This window comes from Megalopta genalis, chromosome 14 (genome assembly GCF_051020955.1).
Source record: "Megalopta genalis isolate 19385.01 chromosome 14, iyMegGena1_principal, whole genome shotgun sequence".
NCBI lineage: Eukaryota > Metazoa > Arthropoda > Insecta > Hymenoptera > Halictidae > Megalopta > Megalopta genalis.
Window position 1 is genome coordinate 2,372,938 of NC_135026.1, and position 19,494 is coordinate 2,392,431.

At 45.5% G+C, this 19,494-nt stretch overlaps 1 protein-coding gene across 5 annotated transcripts in view; it reads right to left on the reverse strand.

The window, feature by feature from the left end:
- The window catches only part of LOC117225726 (uncharacterized), a 380,710-nt gene that overhangs the window by 257,967 nt on the left and 103,249 nt on the right, over positions 1 to 19,494 (reverse strand). For all 5 annotated transcript variants that reach the window (XM_033479453.2, XM_033479451.2, XM_033479452.2 and 2 more), the window contains one exon: positions 17,779 to 17,858. The gene's annotated coding sequence lies outside the window, so the exon portion shown is untranslated. The remainder of the gene's footprint in view (positions 1 to 17,778; positions 17,859 to 19,494) is intronic.

Below are 19,494 nucleotides of genomic sequence, written 5' to 3' on the forward strand. Positions count from 1 at the left end.
ATATTTCTAATATCAATATTATTATAATATTATAATAACAATAATACTTATAATATTAATACTACTTAATATTAATATTACTATAATATTAACACTACTATAATATTAATACTACTTAATATTACTATAATATTGACGCTACTATAATATTAATACTTATATTTAATAATAATACTTACTATTATTATTATTATATATAATTACATAATCACAGCAATATAATAGTAATAACAACATTCATCATTATTATCATTATTATTATTATTTATAATAATGATTATTATCACTGAATAATAATAATAATTTATAAGCGACAGGGGAGCGACGATCGCGCCGGCCGCGAAATAAATCGCAGTTGAAAGGGTTAAAGGAGCACACCGTCGACACGCCGGAAGAGAAACAGTCGGCTGTCGATTGGTGTGCCAGTGTCTCGCATCGTTTGCTCCGGGACAAGAAGAGCGGCGGACGAAGTGGTTGTTAGCGATACCGGGGACCGTTAAAGAAAATTGTTCTACGGAAATAAGGGGGGAAAAGTGTACCGTAGATTGGGTCGGGGGACCCGGGAACCGGGGTGTTAGGGTCGAGAATACTATGTAACAAGGGCTGAATCGCGAGGGAGCTCGCGATCGAGTGGTTACGACTGCAGAAACGGTTCCGTCGAGCTCTCTCGCTACGAGCAACAAATTACGATTAATTTCCGCTTTAAAAAACACGTACACTCCCCTCCAAAATTATCGGGACGCTTACGGAAAATTCGACGAACATGAAAACCCCGTAGGAAATTTTTGCGACCTTTTAAATCGATTTCGAAGTTAATTATATCTTTTTTTACGTTGCAATAAAAATTACGTCAATTTTTATTTAAGAAAGGGAAATATGTTCGTCGATACGTTTTTTAATTACTTCTTCGACTAATCTCGCCGTCCGTTTTTTATTATTTGTGACAGTTTTCGGATTCGCGCGTTTCGCACTATTTTTCTTACATATTAAAAGGATTAACTAATTGCACAAGGCTTGCTGCAATTATCTAAACAGAATGAAATATTACAATTTGCACTAAATAATCAGGTAATCCTAATACTTTCGAAGAGGGTTGTACTTCGGAAATTCTAACGAACCAAGAAGACTGCAAAAATGATTAAAAAAGTACCGCCGCAATAATTTCGATAGATTTCGCTGGATTTCTTCACATCTCGTCGCGAGCAGAGCGCAGCGTTCCCGGCCGGTTTCCACGCGAAAAGCATCGTATCCTCGCGGCATCGTTCGGCCCTTGAAAATCGATTCGGCGGGCGCGCGGGCAAGTTTTCGGAAAAGCGATTCAAAGCGAGCACGGCCGCGCGTCCCCGCGTTTCATCAATCTGAAATTGAATACGGCCGGCGTCGCGCGGATCAAAAAACTGCAATCGAACGCGACTGTTTGACAACGTTCGCCCATTGTCCCGGCGGCCGGGCGACGCCGATATTCGGCGGTATTCGATAACAGGTTGCCGAGCGTCGAGACGACCGGTCGAGTTTCTCGCCGGCCGGATCCCGCGCTCGGCCGATCGAAATTTATAATCCGGGACGGCGGCGGCGGCGGACGCGGAACCTACGTTACGGAATGTTGAGCAGGTCCAGGACAGTAGGCTACGGTGGGCCTATATCGATCGCCAGCTCCCTAGTTTCCATGGTCTCCGTCTCCATGGGGGTTGCTGCACCCGTGGCTCCCGTTCTCCCCGCCGGAATTACCGGCGGCTTCCGCGTACCGTAATGTCTCTCTAATTGACGCCCGGATTGACCACAAAAATGGACAATTTGGGAAGAGGAGATACGATTATTCGAGCCTCACGATTTATTTTTTTATAGTTCTAAATTGTCCGCAATTATAAAAACGAGCCGCAAGGCTCGAATAATCGTATCTGCTCTTCCCAAATTGTCTATTTTTGTGGTCAATCCGAGCGTCAATTAGGGAGAATTTATTGTGCGCCGTTTCTAATTCCAAGATTCCCTAAATGACTTGTTTCTACTTTGTCCGATGTAAATTGTTACAGCTTCCCGCGTGCCGTGTCTCCGAACAATTTTTCCGACGAAGGTGAATTGCACAGATCCTTATTCCATGATTTTTGTTCACGAAGTTATAGTATTTTGAATATCGTCGATGTTTCGGAGGTTAGAAATTCTGCGCGAAGTCTGGAACGAGGTTTCCCATCCATGTGCCGCGAATTGTGGAAGGAATCAACGGACATCCCCCGAAAGTAGACACTTCGGGCTTTAAAATGAGCCGAGTTCCATTGTTGTACAATATTTTTGCACGAAGTTATAGCTGTTCAAGTATCAACAAATTTGTCGAAAATTTGAAACATCGACGAAAGCAATGGACGGCTCGTTTTTATAGTTACCGATTGTCGACAATCGGTCTCCGCTTCCCAAATTGTACATTTTCGTACACAAGCTCAAGGTCAATTAGGGAGAATTTACTGTCGTAGGTACAATCGTTGCGACAGTGACAAAATTCAGTCTCAAACTTCAGTTTCCGTAAAATGGAAATATTTTATAAAACGGACAATCTATTTTGCATTCCGAGCTAAAAATGTCTCCGACTGCAAAGGATTAATTATAATATATTAACGATTAAATCTTGAACGAACGTTGCCGATTACGTATTAACCCTTTGCACTCGAGTGGTGACTCTGAGGCGCCGTTAAAATTGTCAGATCACGTTTCAAGATAATGTTTCTATTACAAAAGTGTAGAAAAGTAAAGAATTGTTAAAAGTCTAATTGCTGTATGAGTCGCAAGACTCTAAATTTCATTCGCATAAAATGCACTTTGTCGTATAAGATGGAAATATCATGAGTCAGAAAAATTAATTTAGATTTACAGTTAAAATGTCTCCAACTGCAAAGGGTTAATTATAATATATTAACGATTAAATCTTGAACAAACGTTACCGATTACGTATTAACCCTTTGCACTCGAGTGGTGACTCTGAGGCACCGTTAAAATTGTCAGATCACGTTTCAAGATAATGTTTCCATTACAAAAGTTTAGAAAAGTAAAGAATTGTTAAAAGTCTAATTGCTGTATGAGTCGCAAGACTCTAAATTTCATTCGCATAAAATGCACTTTGTCGTATAAAATGGAAATATCATAAGTCAGAAAAATTAATTTAGATTTACAGTTAAAATGTCTCCGACTGCAAAGGGTTAATTATAATATATTAACGATTAAATCTTGAACAAACGTTACCGATTACGTATTAACCCTTTGCACTCGAGTGGTGACTCTGAGGCACCGTTAAAATTGTCAGATCACTTTCCAAGATAATGTTTCTATTACAAAAGTGTAGAAAAGTAAAGAATCGTTAAAAGTCTAATTGCTGTATGAGTCGCAAGACTCTAAATTTCATTCGTGTAAAATGCACTTTGTCGTATAAGATGGAAATATCATAAGTCAGAAAAATTAATTTAGATTCATAGTTAAAATGGCTTCGAGTGCAAAAAATTTCTTTTCTTAATTTACGATCGATGTAAACAAACTATCGAGCAGAGATCGCTTTCATACGATTTACCCAGCAACTTCGACGCTTCGTTCTCAAGAATAATATCACGCACTCGGCAAGCCTAATCGCGCCTAATCGCGCGGTCTATTATCAGGCCAGATTTCGCTCGATTATCGGCAGATAAACGAGTACGCGCGATCTGCGGTTCGCGCGGTGATTTTTGCCGCTGGTATTGCCAAGGTCGTCTCAAGGTCGCGAGCTAGATCGATAAACCGGTATCGATGTCGGTTGCGCAACGACTTCGGGAAGCACCCGACGGACAATGTTTAAACAATATTGCGCTGCCGTCGAACCGGTTGCGTGCCATTGTTCGTCCCGATCGCGAGCAATTCGATACACCGACGCGATGATTAATAGCTGGGAAAACAACCTGGGGACAGTATTTACTCGGCGCGGCGACTCATTAAAGCCGGGCGCGCGCGCGCGCGCGAGCGCGATAAACACGGCGTAAGTCAATTGATAAAACCGAGTGAAACGCGCGCGGAGATCGAACGTAATAAAATAATATTGACGGGGGAATTCCGGATATACTCTTCGCTCGCGTTCGCGGTTCCAGCGAGTCGCGCGCGCGCGCGCGCGCGAATGGAGAACGCGACGATGAATTCGGCCGCCGGTGAAAGTGGTCGCTCGCTGCCGTAGCGCGATCGTCCGACGCGTTCGCGATTAAAAAAAAAACTCGGCCCGCGAACAAAACGCCGGGCCGGCGACAATGGCCGCCTCTGTCCGCGCAACGGCGAACAAAAGTGCCGTTGATCGGCGACGAAACGGCCTCGCCGGCGCACGCTGCCACGACGCGAAACGTTGTTCTCGGCGGACGTCGAAAAATTGCTCGATCACGGATCGATCGACGAGACGATCGATCGCCGACGACGCCGATCGACGAGAATAACCCTAAAGTAACCTTCCTTTAAGGAGAAATGGACAGAGGACCGGTTGCGATCGAATGGGACTCGCGATTATTGATGGAACATAGGACGTTATATACAGGGTGTCCCGTTTAAGTCGAGATTGTTGATTAAAGATCTCGTAGACGCGTGATCGAAGGAAAACAAATCGACGCAAGTTCTTTGGTATTTCGAATGGCGAGTCAAACGGCGCTACTAGTTTCTTAGTGCGTGGGCGATTTCAATGTCGTTTCAAGGTCATCATTCTTTTTTTTATTGCGAACCTATATTTTTTATTTTACAATCATATTCCGCGCAAGGGAATGCACAACTTTTGTCCGAAACATTTTGTTGTAATACGAAGCCCTTCGGTGAAAAAAAATATCTTCGAGACGGAACAAAGTACAGCAATGTCGCTCTAATCGACGTTCAGATGGTCCACAGAAATGGACAATTTGGGAAAAGGAGATACGATTGTTCGAGCCTCGCGGCTCGTTTTTGGAGTTACGAAGTGTCAACGACTGTAAAAAGCGAGCTACAAGGCTCGAATAATCGTATCTTCTCTTCCCAAATTTTCTAGTTTTGTGGGCAATTTAAGCGCCAGTTAGGGAGACATTGCTGTAATTCGCGAAATAAAGGCGAAAAATAAAACGTCGTAAAAAAATATTGAACTTACGTGTCGTACAGAAAGTTCTCTTGATCTTTCAATTCGATCGCGGAACGCCGATCGTCGCGAGCGCGCGACGATGCATCCCCCCACCCCCCACCCTCCGCTCCGGGGACCGAGCCCGATAGAGCAGATTTATCGGCGCCGAAAGCGGCTCGAAAGTTTTATCATCCCGGCACGGCCGTGCCAAGAATCCGAGCCGCGATGACGCCGCGCTAAGAATAAATCGCGCGCGCGCGCGCGGACTAATGACCCTGATCGAGCACGCCGGAGCGGAGCAGAGCGGAGCGGCGAACGGAGACGCCGATGGATCGCGAAATCGAGCGGATCGGTTAATTGCCGCGTAATCGCCGCGAGGATACCAGCCGGAGAAAAGCCTGCGCCGTGGAGAGAGCAGGCTTCTCTCGGGCTGCGATATTTGCATCTGGTAATTGGAAGGATACCACTATCCGAAGGATAGGCTATCTCGCAGGAGCGAGAGCACGCCGAACACCGAAGACGAAGGCTGCGGCCAGAGGCCCGCTACGAGGCCGAACCGGGCGCGCGCGCGCGCGCGCGAGGCTCAGCCTTCCGAGAAGCCCTTCTCGAGAGGCCTTTCCGGAGAAAACTGGTGGTAAACGGACTGCGCGGAGCTTTTAGCGGAATAAAAATCGGCCGCGTCGATTCCGAAGAGTGTTACATTGCCCAATGTAAAAATATTGCGACAATTCGGGAAGAGGAGCTACGATTATTATGATGCAGCAATGTCTCTCTAATTGACGCTCAGATTGTCCACAAATATGGACAATTTAGGGAGAGGTGAATACGATTCATCGAGCCTTGCAGCACGTTTTTATAGTTGTTGACTTCTCTTCTGAAATTGTTTACTTTTCTGCAGAATCCGAGCGTCAGTTAGGGAGACATTATTATAGTTACCGATGTCATTATTATTATTATAGTCAATGACGCTCGTATTATAGTCACATTATTATAGTCAATGTTTTTCAAAACATCTACGTTTTCAATAATCCGCCACAATTATTTATAAAATAGGAACGAAAATTTTCTAAAAACTGAGCTAGTATCGGGTAGATTTTTGTTTGTTTGCACAAACAGGGATTTGATTACCAAAGAAATACCCAAATATGTCTCTCTAATTGACGCTCAGATTGTCCACAAAAATGGACAATTTGGGAAGAGGTGAATACGATGCATCGAGCCTTGCAGCACGTTTTTATAATTGTTCTATTGTTGTTGTTTTTATAATTGTTCTCTTCCGAAATTGTCCACTTTTGTGCAGAATCCGAGCGTCAGTTAGGGAGACATTATTATAGTTGTCAATGTTTTTCAAAACATTTACGTTTTCAATAATCCGCGACAATTATTTATAAAATAGGAACGAAAATTTACTAAAAACTGAGCTAGTATCGGATAGATTTTTCTTTACACAAACAGGGATTTGGTTACCAAAGAAATACCAAAATATGTCTCTCTAATTGACGCCTCAGATTGCCCACAGAAATGGACAATTTGGAAAGAGAAGATACGATTATTATAATTATTATATAGTTACGAATTATCAACAACTATAAAAACGAGCTCAAATAATCGTATCTCCTCTTCCCCAGCGTCAGTTAGGGAGACATTACCCTCAATCCGAGCGTCAATTAGGGAGACATTACTCTATCACTGAAATGATTAGCTATCCTATTATAGTAGCTATTATCGGGTGCGTTATTCTGCATACAAAAATCAGAAATAATATAAAAAAATCTACGAAGCAACGTAGAACAATATTTAATTATATCAACTTATTTATAACATTAGTTCGAAAAATAATACCCTCGATCAATCGTATCTCCTCATCCCGAATCGTCCATTTTCGTGCACAATCTGAGCGTCAATTGAAAAGAACTTACCGTAGCAAATTCGTTCTCCCGTCAACCCTTTAAACAGATTAAAAATCGTCGTTTTAAACTGCGTTTAACCTTTACACTATTTGAAATCGCAACTGCCAAATTTTCCCGTAAAATAACCTTGACAAAATTCGTACGACTCGACGACGACCGAGAATCAGATATAAAATATTCGTCCATCGATTCTCTTGCCGGTTCGCGGGAAAATCAACTCGGTCCGAACGAGAAACGAAGAACGGGGTGCCCCGCACCCTCCGCCGGTTACAGCATAAAATTTCAATGAATCGCAACAATATCGACGAACCGTATTCCTCGCCGAGAGGAGAATGATATTCCCCCGCGGTTCGTATTGAAAACATGCGAAAACAACACGTTCGCCGGCCGATAAATACGCGTCCTCCATACCACCTGACCACCTGGTAATTTATAGTCGCTTACGCGAGGTCGAAATTAATTATCGGCTCCCTTTCCCGGCGCGAACTTACCAATTCATTTCGCGTGCGCGCGCGTAACTAATTTAAAGCCGCCGATTATTAATGGTCCGCCGGAGCACAATGTAATATTAATAACATTGATTCGAGCGGCGCTACCGACGCGATGCGGCGCGGAATAATTCGAAAACAAATGCGCGAAAAGAGCGGTCGCCGCGAGTAGACAATTTCGGAAATTCGGTGAAAAACGGCGGCGTGCGCGATCGACGATTTCATGCTCGGAGAACAATTGTTCTATCTCGCGCTTCCGCTATTGCGAACGCCTCCGGTATTCTCCTAGGTTCCCACCTTCTCCCGATGGGGGATAGGAGAATAGGACGCGACCGTAAGGAGGTCTTTAAACGGGAAAGGCCGCGGCGAACGGAGCGGAGGACGAGCCGCAGAAATTGGAGCAATCTCGAGATTAAATTATAGAAATTTGTATACCCGTCGCGATAAGCCTTTGGACATGTACGAACAGCTCGTAAATCTCTCGCGGACCACGGAAACGAGAGAGATAAAGCGCGATTAGAATAGACGCGTCATTGTTTGCCCAACAGCCTAATCGCCGCGACGCCGATTGTTATGTAAAATTAGAGCCGTACGCGGACGCGTTTTTCGAGCTGAACGGTGAACGGTGCATTTCTTTCGATGGTTTCGCCGTGTGCCCGAAGAAAACGGCGATCAAACGTCGGCGGCCACAATGGCCCCTTGTTTCGAATCGACCGGTTTTCTGCGTTAGGTCACGAACGCGTTCGGCGACGAACGGTGCAGATTTCCGCATTTAGGTCGGAGATGGCGCCTCTTCTATGCGCAATCGGGCCTCTTTAATTTCTAACCAGTGTCGTTAAATGCCTGATTATTTTGTTTTCTGGCGACCGTGCATCTATTTCAGAACATTTGCCGCCATTTTGAGCGTCCCCTTCTGCCCCGCATTTCCTTTTCATTGGTCAATTTAATATGCTACTTTGCACGACCAAATGTTATGCTTTTAATAATATATAATATTAATAAATATTATTGTTATTATTATTATTGGAAGTAATATTGAATTATATTATTATTATTATATATAATTAATAATTCAAATATGCTATATATATTATATACTACATTATTTATATTACATAATTAATTAGTATACATATATATAATTAATTATATTCATATTTAATTATATCTACAGTATTCCATGCATTTTCATTTAATAGCCCAATTTCCAATAATGATAATTGAGCTATTCAATGAAAATGCGATGGAGTACTGCAGATATAATTATGACTTTAATTCAAAAGAACGAACAAGTCGCGTCTTTACTATAAAACTGGAAGATCCAGAGTGACGAGTCCAAAGTGGGATCGCGTCATGCGTCTACAAATCTTATCAGTCCCGATACAAATAGTTGAAGTACGGATCCGTTACAAAGCTGATCGCAGAGCGTTACGAGGCAACGTTTCCTTCCGAACACAAAGTAGTGACATGGAAGATAATTTTTGCACATTTGCCAGATAGATCGAACGATTATTATTATTACTGCGTGCAAGAAATTCGGACGGTGAGTCGAAGGAGCGACGCGAGAATCGGCGCGTCGGGTCGCGTCGCATCGCGCCGCAGGAAATTCGGACGGTGAATCGAAGGAGTGTCGTGAGAATCGGCGCGTTGCGTCGCATCGCATCGCGTCGTGTCGCGCCGTATCGCATCGCGTCGCGTCGTGTCCCGTCGTGTCGCGCCGTATCGCATCGTATCGCGTCGTGTCGCGCCGCATCGCATCGCGTCGCGCCGCATCGCATCGCATCGCATCGCATCGCATCGAATCGTATCGCGTCGCGCCGCATCGCATCGCATCGCATCGCATCGCGTCGCGTCGCATCGCCTCATCTCGCGTCGCGCCGCATCGCATCGCATCGCATCGCAACGCATCGCATCGCATCGCATCGCGTCGCGTCGCGTCGCTTTTAACAACGGGGCTCGTTACGTGCGCGTCCGGCGGCCGAGCGTGGGCGTGCCGGGGCCAGTATGAATGAACTAGAAGCGATCGAAGAGCGCAGCCGGAGTTTGAGAGTCGGCGAGTGAAGAGCAATTATTCAGACAGTTTTACAGGGGGGGGGGGGGGAATGAGGACTGGGCATTTGAAGGAGTTTCAGTCGAACAGTTTTCTCTTCGGAGCCCATTATAATTGCACTTTCTTCGCAATTACTGTTTTACATTTAATAATGCGGCGGCGTTGCGATTCCCCGGAAACTTTTCCGAACGTCTGTAAAGCACCGTAACTGGCAGCGGAGCGGCGGGGGGGGGGGGGGGGAGGAGAAGAGATGGAGCACGATGCCCTGCATTAAGAATATCCACAATATTATTCATCGAATTACGCGATACCAGCGATCGTATAGAAACACTTCCGGCCAATTTACGAAGCGGTCAAGGCTGCCGGCGCGGCGCGGCAGCGGCGTAATCGCCGTTGAAATGTTCCCGCAACCGCGAGCGCGCGATGATTTACCATACAATCTAATAATGAACATCGGCGCGAGCAGCTCCGCGCGATAGGAATAAGTAACGAACGCATGAAAGTGAACGGTAATAATAGACGCGGGATTTGCAAGTGTAATCCCCCGACCTGTGTTTATCGAGCCGGTGGCGTCGCGCGCGCGCGCACGCCCGCGATCCGCTCGCCGGAAAAATATGTGTATCGCCGCGACGAAAGCGTTCCTCGAAATTAGATCGTCGATTTACATTTGTAATCCCATTGAAAGCGAGAAGTTTTTCCGATCACTGTATTCGGTGACCGCGAAATGCGTTCGGGAAATGGACAATTTGGGAAGAGGGGTTACGATTACAGTTTTTATGGATTTTATAGGTTTTATAGACTTTAGAGATTTTATAGATTTTATAGATTTTATAGATTTTATAGATTTTATAGATTTTATAGATTTTATAGATTTTATAGATTTTATAGATTTTACTGATTTTATAGACTTCAGCAATTATATAGATTATATAGATTTTAATAGATTTCATAGATTTTACTGATTTCATAGACTTTAGCAATTATTGTATAGATTATACAGATTTCAATAGATTAAATAGATTTCATAGATTTTATTGACTTTAAAGAGTTTAACAATTGTATATAGATTATATAGATTTTAATAGATTTCATAGATTTTAATGATTTTATAGACTTTAGCAATTATATAGATTATACAGATTTCAATAGATTAAATGGATTTCATAGATTTTATTGATTTTATAGAGTTTAACAATTATATAGAGATTATATAGATTTCATAGATTTTACTGATTTTATAGATTTCAATAGATTTCGTAGATTTCATAGATTTTATAGATTTTACTGATTTTATAGAATTTACCAATTATATAGATTATATAAATCTCAATAGATTTCATAGATTTTATAGATTTTACTGATTTTACTGATTTTACTGATTTCACTGATTTTACTAATTTCATAGATTCCATAGATTTTACTAATGTTATAGATTTAAATAATCAGACTTCTACAGATTTATAATCGTCGACAATTGGCGAATACATCGATATCAGCAAGGCTCGAATAATCGCACCTCCTCTCCCTTAATTTCCTATTTAGAAGCTAACGGACAATCGGTGTGGGGGGGGGGGAGCAGGATTTACTGTAATCAGCGTGCGGAATTGGGCGTTTGATAAACGTCGCCCGAACAACGCGGCAGGTTTTCCCTGAATCGCGGCGGGGTGAGCAACGCCGGCTGCTGGAACATTCTTAGTATTCATTAACGACGCGAGCGAGGGTTTCTCCGAGGGTCCGAGGTCCGCTTTGTTCGCCCGGAGGGTTTCGGACACATAAGAGCGGCGTTTCTACGTCAGAATAACGGATGACTCTGCTCGGTAATCCGTTCGGGCTCGACCCTGCCAGCCGATGACAAGGCAATGCCAGGAAGACCCGCCGAGGGACAGAGAGACGCGAGAGAGAGAGAGAGAGAGAGAGAGAGAGAGAGAGAGAGAGAGAGAGAGAGATGAAGAACGAGCACTCACGGGTCATTGGTTTTCGCGAGAGCTGGCCTAACGCGCGGATTATTGTTGCGCACGTGTCGTTTCACGAACAAATTGCCTTCTAACGAATCTGTTCGGCTCGGCTGAACAGCGGCGCTGAACACCGTTCGCTGCGAACTTGCAGCAACGGGAATTTGCCATCCTCTGGTTGCACGCGGGCGGCGTCTTGTTGCTGCGATATTTATCGCTCGCGCTTCGTGCGCTCGATAAAGTTGCGTTTGCGAACGCGCGGCTTGCAACAACGTCGCGTTACCAAGATCGAAATGGCCGATTATACGCGAGTCGATCGAGATAGCCGACTTTACGTTTCTCGTTTCAAAGTTGCTGAAAAGATAAAGACTGTTCCGTAAAAAATGATCGAATAAATTGCTTGATCCAAAGTCTGCGTTGCGAGAAAAATAGCGAAAGCTCCGAACGAATGCTGTCTTTTCGTGTCACATTCGCTCTCTCTCTCGCTCTCTTTCGCTCTCAGGCCCCTATACAGACAATCCAAGAGCCCCATTTGCCCCAGAAACTGCGATCCAGCAACGTCTCTCAAGCGCGAACAGCTCGTCGATCAGAAATCGCGCAGCGTATTCGCGAGGCGCGCAGGCTCCTTGAACTTCTCATTCCAAAAATATAACAGAACATTCACGTCCGCTCTATGTCTCCCTAACCGACGCTGGAATTCTGCAGAAAACTGGACAATTTGGGGAGCGGAGATACGATTCGTCGAGCTTCGCAGCTCGTTTTCTTGCAGTTGTTGCAAATTCGTTATAAAAACGAACCGCGAACAATCGCATCTTCTCTCCCGAAATCGTCCCTTTTCGTGGACAATCTAAGCGTCAATTAAAGAGACATTAGCGTACACAGGCCAGCAGGTCGCGTCCCCACACCGTTGCGCGTACAATCGCGCCCGGTCGACGAATCAATTAACCCGGATTCAACTGGTGCAACGATTCCGCGACGGCGGCCGGAGATTTATCGCGTCCTCCGGCGGCCCGCAATTTTTCATTATTGATACATCGGCCGGCCAGCGACACAGAGTACAGGATGTTCCTTCCTCGGACAGGCCCTGCGCGGCGGCCGTACGATAGATTTCGGGATCCCGGGGCGGCCGCGTTGCTCCTTTTTTCTCGGCGAGCCTCGCTGCCCCCCGGGCATTAATCACGAAACTTTTCAAGGTTGCGCTCGGATTTCTGGCAGCCGGAGAGCCCCGGCGGCCGACGCAGCCTCGGAAACCTTACCGGGGACTCTCCTTTTCTAGCCCCCGACGCGGATCGGGCCCCTTTGTGCTCCGTAGATTCTTCTACGTATGCGGCGGAAAGTATTCCTCGGACGCGTTTTTATGCGTAATTATGCACGACAATTGAATGCGTAATTTTGTGACAAGATGTTATCCCTCAAGATGTTATTTTAATTATATTTTAAACATGTTTTCTGATCTATAGTGTTTCTATTTTATATGATTTATTGCGATTTATGCGTACGAAAGCCTATTGGGCAAGTACGAAACTTGCAATTTTAAGAGTCTTTCAGATAGAAACGAGTCTGATACTGTTACAATTACTTGGAAAAATAGTATAACAATTTTTAGTGGTCGGAGTCGACACTCGAGTGCAAAGGGTTATATTTGCATATCTCTATTTTATATTGTTTCTGGAAATATACAAGTACGATATTCTATTAAGTTTCCTTTTTTCTATATATACAAGGTGACTCGGGTAAAAATGATCACCCACGTAGCTGCGAATAATTATAAATTGAAGAAAAAAATTTTAAATATACATTTTTACATATATTTAAACAAGAACCAAGAAAAAAGACTGTTCTTCTTATCATATTAGAGATAATAGAAAATAGGAATATACTTTCGTTCAAATATCACTAAAAGCGTAAAAATTACTTTCTATAATTATTACAAAATAGTTGACATAACCTTGGCATAATCATTCGCACCGCTGCATCATCGTGTTTCCAAATTAATTTCACACTCAGCCACGAGATAAAATCGTCTTAAAAATTCTGAAGCAGCAGCGAATGTTTTACTGGACGATTATTTTGTTGCGCAGATAGAGAGCTGACGACATCTGCGTAATTAATGAAGCAAGACGCGTCGAAGCGCGTCGGCGCTCATCCGCGGACGATTGGAAAATAAACGTGAAAAATCGAAGGTAACAGGCAGCGATTGCATCGCGACGTCCGAGGCTAATTTCCGTGCGAATTGCGCGAGCAAAGGGTTACAGATTCCTGGACGATCTTGGTCGTAAATCGTAAATCGGGGTTTCGAGTCCGCGCGAGGACAGGCCGGTCGGCGGGTTTTCATCGAATATTAATTACCAGGCTCTCTGGTCGTTCCGGCGGCGATCTTTCTCTTCCGTCGTATTTCGGTTTCGTTCGTTTCTTTCTTTCTCTTTTTTTATCGCGCAGCTTCCCAGCGATTCGAATCCAATCGAGCCGTGGAGAAACGCGGCCGTGGAAGAAGAAGCGGCCGTCGAGAATACGGCGAAGGGAATCCTGCATGAATAATTGATTTCCGGGCCGTGAATGAAAGCGAGGCGGGCTCTGGCTGGCTCGCCGGCACCGGCTACGGCCCCGTGTTTGCGCCGGTTATATAGCCGATCGCTGGAAGCTCGCCGGAATAAAGCTCGTAATAAATGCGAACGCCTTCGACGGGGCCAGCGAGAGAGAGACTGTTTTCCAGCTGAAATATCACGCCGAGATCGATCCGCGCTGATTTCTAGCCCGCGCCGTTCGACGATTAATACGTTATGCCGTTGACGTCCATCGTTATAAATGGCCAGCAACATTGTAACCGGGCTCTCTCTCTCTCTCTCGCTCTCTCTCTCTCGATGTTCGCGGCCACGCCGACCGGTCCCGCGCGCCGAATTATTAATTCTCCGGTTATTTAGTCGCTCTCGCTGAACGATCTCGTATCGGATCTGCTCCGGCGATCGTCTCATTCGCTGCTACTCGTTATTTCGCGGCCGCTGTGCCGCGCTGTTCAATTCACGCGACCCAGCAGCGTTCTTCCCCCGCCACTGTGCCTCGAGGTTGCGTCAATTATTTTAGTATTCATGCTGGGAAGACCAAAAACTCTATTTTCCGTCTTATTTTCAATCTTAATTGAATAGAATTATTTTGAATTAATTTCAATTATTTTCAATTATTTTTCAATTATTTTTCAATTATTTTCAGTTACTTTCAATTATTTCAATTACGACCAACTACATTCGATTACTTTCAATTATTTTTAATTACTTGCAATTACTTTCAATTATTTCAATCTTAATTTTATTAGGTCGAGTCGCAAATACCTTCCGTTTCTTTATCGACATTTATTTCCTCTTTTCGTAATAGCGAAAGCGAAAACTCCAGTGACTCCAGTGACTTCCAAGAGAGATAAAAAAGCGGCCGTTAACGCCCGCGAAGTGCCGATTTCTCAGTCCGTCGTGTTCGCGTTTAATCGCGACATCGTCCGGGGCCGTGACGCGTAAATCAGCCGAATTCCACCCGGAAGGAAACATCGGGTCGTAGGTGAAAAAAATCGTCGGGATTCCGGCAGGTCCGGTGGAGGGTGACGCCGATGCGGGAGTAGGCGAAAGGACGAAGCAAGGGGACAGAAGTAAAAGCGACGCGTACAAATGCGAGTAACGAAGGGAACGCGGGAGGACCCTAAAGGATCTCGTCCCGAGGAATCTCCCCTCTATAGGCATTCCGGATGAAATATCGCGCTGCCTAGACGCCGAACTGGTTCTCGGGGAGGGGATGCGCGAGGATCCCGCGGGTCACGTGGCCGCCGTGGAAACGGATCGCGTCGCGCCGCGACTCGCCGGCCGGCCAATGGGCTGCCGGCGCGCCGCTACGGAGGGAGGGGCACGGAACGAAGATCGGAGAAAGGCTAATAGGAATTCCGAGCATAGTCTCCGGGATAGTTTCAGCCGGACAAATTGAGGCAATCGATTTCCTATCGTTGCCGATCGCGTCGCGGAAATCCGGCCGACCGATTTCGACCGCCTCCGACCGCTGATAATTAAATAACGATTTAATTTCATTGATCATTCGTGGACCGGCGTCCCGGGCGATGCCGCGCGGAACACCTTCATTAATCCGGATCCTTTCTGTCCAGTTTCGGAGCCACTTGCTTTTGCCGGGGCGGTGTTCATCTGGCCGAAAAGTGCTCGATCGAAGTCCGAGAGCTCCGATTTGAATCGGAGAACGAATAGTTGACAATAGCTTGTCGAAACAAAAGCGGAGAACTTGGGAAGAGGTGATTTTTTAATTATTGATAATCAGCAAATGTAAAAACGGGCCGCGAATAATAGGATCACCACTTCCCGAGTTCTCCATTTTCGTCTCCGAGCTGCGGGACAATTGGGGAGAATTTGGTGCACAGTAATGGGTCCTACGTCTGCAAACATTTTCTCTGCTCCGATTGGCCGACGATTCACCGCCGAGGCAGGATCCACCGTAGATCGGTGGAGCGGCGAAGCGGTGGGGACGTGCGCGCCAGCTTAGGGAGTAAGAAATGGGACCGGGGCGGGCCCCATTACTGTGATTCGTTCCTGCTCACCTATCGGCTCGATTGCTCGCGGTATTCTCCGAACAGGTGTACCCGGAGGAACGTCTTCAAATGTCGAAGAACGCTGGAATCACGGCTGATAGTTACGTTGCTCGTATCCTTGACGCGTTGAACTTAGCGGGTGTTCCGTTCTCTATAATCGTGTATCGCTGGGGACCGGTAACGCGATTATAGAGCACCAGCGGACGCGATACTGCTATGGTTTCGTTGGCTACCGGCTTGTTTCCGAGTCGGGGACTGATGCAAGACTGCCGAGCTGTTGGCTGGCAGCGCGCCGCGGCGAGGCTGCCGATGCGATTACGAGGAAATCGACGGAACGCGATTACAGTAATTTCTCCTAGAAATGTTCGGAGGTCGGAATCGAAACCGGCAGATCCGAGAATCCCGAGTCGCGATTCTTTGGGCCTCGCGGCTCGTTTTTATGGAAACTCGAGGCGGTTGGCAGAAAAAGACTGCTTTGACTTTTCAATTCGGAGGCTACGTGACGCGATTCGAAGGCAATTCGAAGACAATTCGGAGGCCACGTGACACGATTCGAAGGCAATTCGGAGGCAATTTGGAGGCAATTCAATTCAGAGGCAATTCGGAGGCAATTCGAAAGCAATTCGGAAGCAATTTGAACACAATTTGGAGGCAATTCAATTCAAAGGCAATTGAAAGGCAATTCGGAGGCAATTCGAAGGCAATTCGGATGTTATGTGACGCGGCTCGAAGGCAATTCGAATGTGCACGTGACGCGACTCGAAGGCAATTCGGTGGCAATTCGGAGGCAATTCGAAGACAATTTCGAGGCAATTCAATTCAGAGGCAATTCGGAGGCAATTCGGATATCATGTGACGCGACTCGAAGGCAATTCGAAGACAATTTGGAGACAATTCAGAGGCAATTCGAAGGCAATTCGGATAACATGTGACGCAACTTGAAAGCAATTCGCATGACACGTGACGCGACTCGAAAGCAATTCAAAGGCAATTCGAAGACAATTCGGAGACAATTCGAAGACAATTCGAAGACAATTCGGAGACAATTCGAAGACAATTCGAAGACAATTCGGAGGTAATTTTGATGACACGTGACGCGACTCGAAGGCAATTCGAAGACAATTCGAAGACAATTCGAAGGCAATTCGAAGACAATTCGAAGGCAATTCGAAGACAATTCGAAGGCAATTGGAGGCAATTCGAAGGTCACATGACACGATTCAAAGGCAATTCAGAGGTCACGTGACTCAATTCGTCGAAGATTGATCGCGTAGCCCGCAGCACCGCACTTTTTCGACGCATCAAATAAATCACATAGGCGTCGAACTAGCACAGCGAAATTCACAGGAACCCAAAATCCAGCATTTCCAGGAGAAATTACCATCTATGAAACACGAATCATTGTCGTATCATCCGAGAACAGCCGGCTTTGGAAACGTTCGATCGTCTCCAAGAATTTGTAAGCGGGTTCGAAAAATCGCCAGCATCCGCGAGCGACGCTCGCCGGCGCGTCGCCGCTTAAAATTCCGCATATAATTTCGTTGGCATTCGACGGATGCTAGTGGGACTCGCGTCGGACACTTTCTCCACTTTCATTCGAGCAACAGGTATACGATATCCGTGAGCCGCGTGTGCGAGTAAGCGGAAGATGCGACGTACTGTAACGAACCCCGTCGGTCTTTCCGATAACAGAGAAAGTGTGACGCTGATAAGATTCCTGGGACACACGCTTACCTCATTTAACGCTGTCTCGTTGTAGCCGCTGCTGAACGCCTGTCAACGCGGTAATATTCCAGAACGGGCCAGCTCGGGACCTGCAACAGAAATTCGCGAACTTCGTTCATTCCGGAAGCGGTTGCGCTTTGGTACAAATAAAAGTATCTCGCGGCAACAAATGTAAGTCGGACGTTCGAAAGGATCGAGTCCAAAAATCCGGGTTAATTTTTACGCTAATTTTTACAAGGTTTCGCGAGCAGTACGCTCAATTTTTCTCAGATTTTTCTGCCATGGGCGCGACGTTATAAAAAAAAAAGAAATGAAATCGTCGACGTTTTTGTTACCGAGAAGAAAGTTATATTTGTCGAATTTCAAACGTTATTGCATTGGAACAAGCAATCTTTTGACCGAGTGAACGAAGGGAAGAAATCTAAGAGAAAGAAATATGTCACCAAAATTGCATTCGAGGCGAAAAAAGAGCTGCGCGACGGTCGAAGAAAAACACGGGCGTGGAAGCGGTCTCGCATCGAGAAACGCGGCGAAACGAAATCTGCCGTTCGTTAACGTATAAATTGATTCCGCAGGAGTTCGCCGGGTCGTAGGAAAAACTTTGGTTGTTGCCTTCGGTCGGGGAGAGACGGAGTCGGCGAAACAGTACAGGTGCGAGCTCGGCGCTTGTAATCGCCGGAACTTGGAACGGTCTCCGTCGAACTGATTATCGGCTCCGACGAGTTTCTGTCTCTCGGAGATCGGCTCGAATAACGCGGCGACGAACGGCGAAACGGCGAAAACTCGCGAACAAGGGTGCCGCGGATAACGAGATAAATCTTTAATGCGATTTGGCTCGAGCCGCGTGTAATTTAACAGGAGAGATACACAGAGCCGTGCACGCAGGCCGAGGAATTAATTGGCGCAGCCCGGGACGAACGAAACGGGCAAACGAAACGAAACGAAACGAAACGAAACGAACGGGAATCGATCGGCCAAGAAACGAATTTATTTTGTCGCCCGGACGCGTTATTTCGTAGCCCGCGTTCGACGCTTATGAATGCGACAGTTCGATCGCGACGAATGTTCTCTCGCAACCGAGTTCCAAGCACCGCGAAAAGACGTCCCGTTTTACGAGGACGACGCGAGTTTATTGCGGCCGGTAATGAATTATACAAGCGGTACGGGGGAGAAGGAAATTCGATTGTTCGAGTAGGGGAGCAAGGTTCGATTCATCGAACGCTGAAAATACATTACGGATCCGCTCCTATTTCGTAAAGTATTCGGTCTGAATTCGCGATTTTTAAGCACAAATGTTTCTCGCGTGGAGAATCGTTCGCTCCAACGACTTGTTGGATTTATGAGAATTTTATATTTGGGTAATAATGGACCGCAAATATTTAACTAATAGAAAATAACGTCTTTAGTCGCTTAGTGCGCATTGCACTTGATGCAATAAAAAAGTTCAGTCACACTCAAAACTATCTTCTTGTTCGCTCGTTTCGAGCTGCATTCTTTCGAATCGTTCTTTCACACATTTATAAATAAATAGTTGTACCTAGTTCTCAATTATCAATAAAATAATCTCGAGACTTGCGTTTCTTTGGTTACATTTTGGTTTTTCTTCAATCGAAGACGTTCCGCTTGGATATTCATCGCTAATTGTACAGTGAATTCTCTACAACTGACCTTCAGTTTGTCCACAAAAATGGACAATTTGGGGAGAGGGGACATGAAAATTTTTAT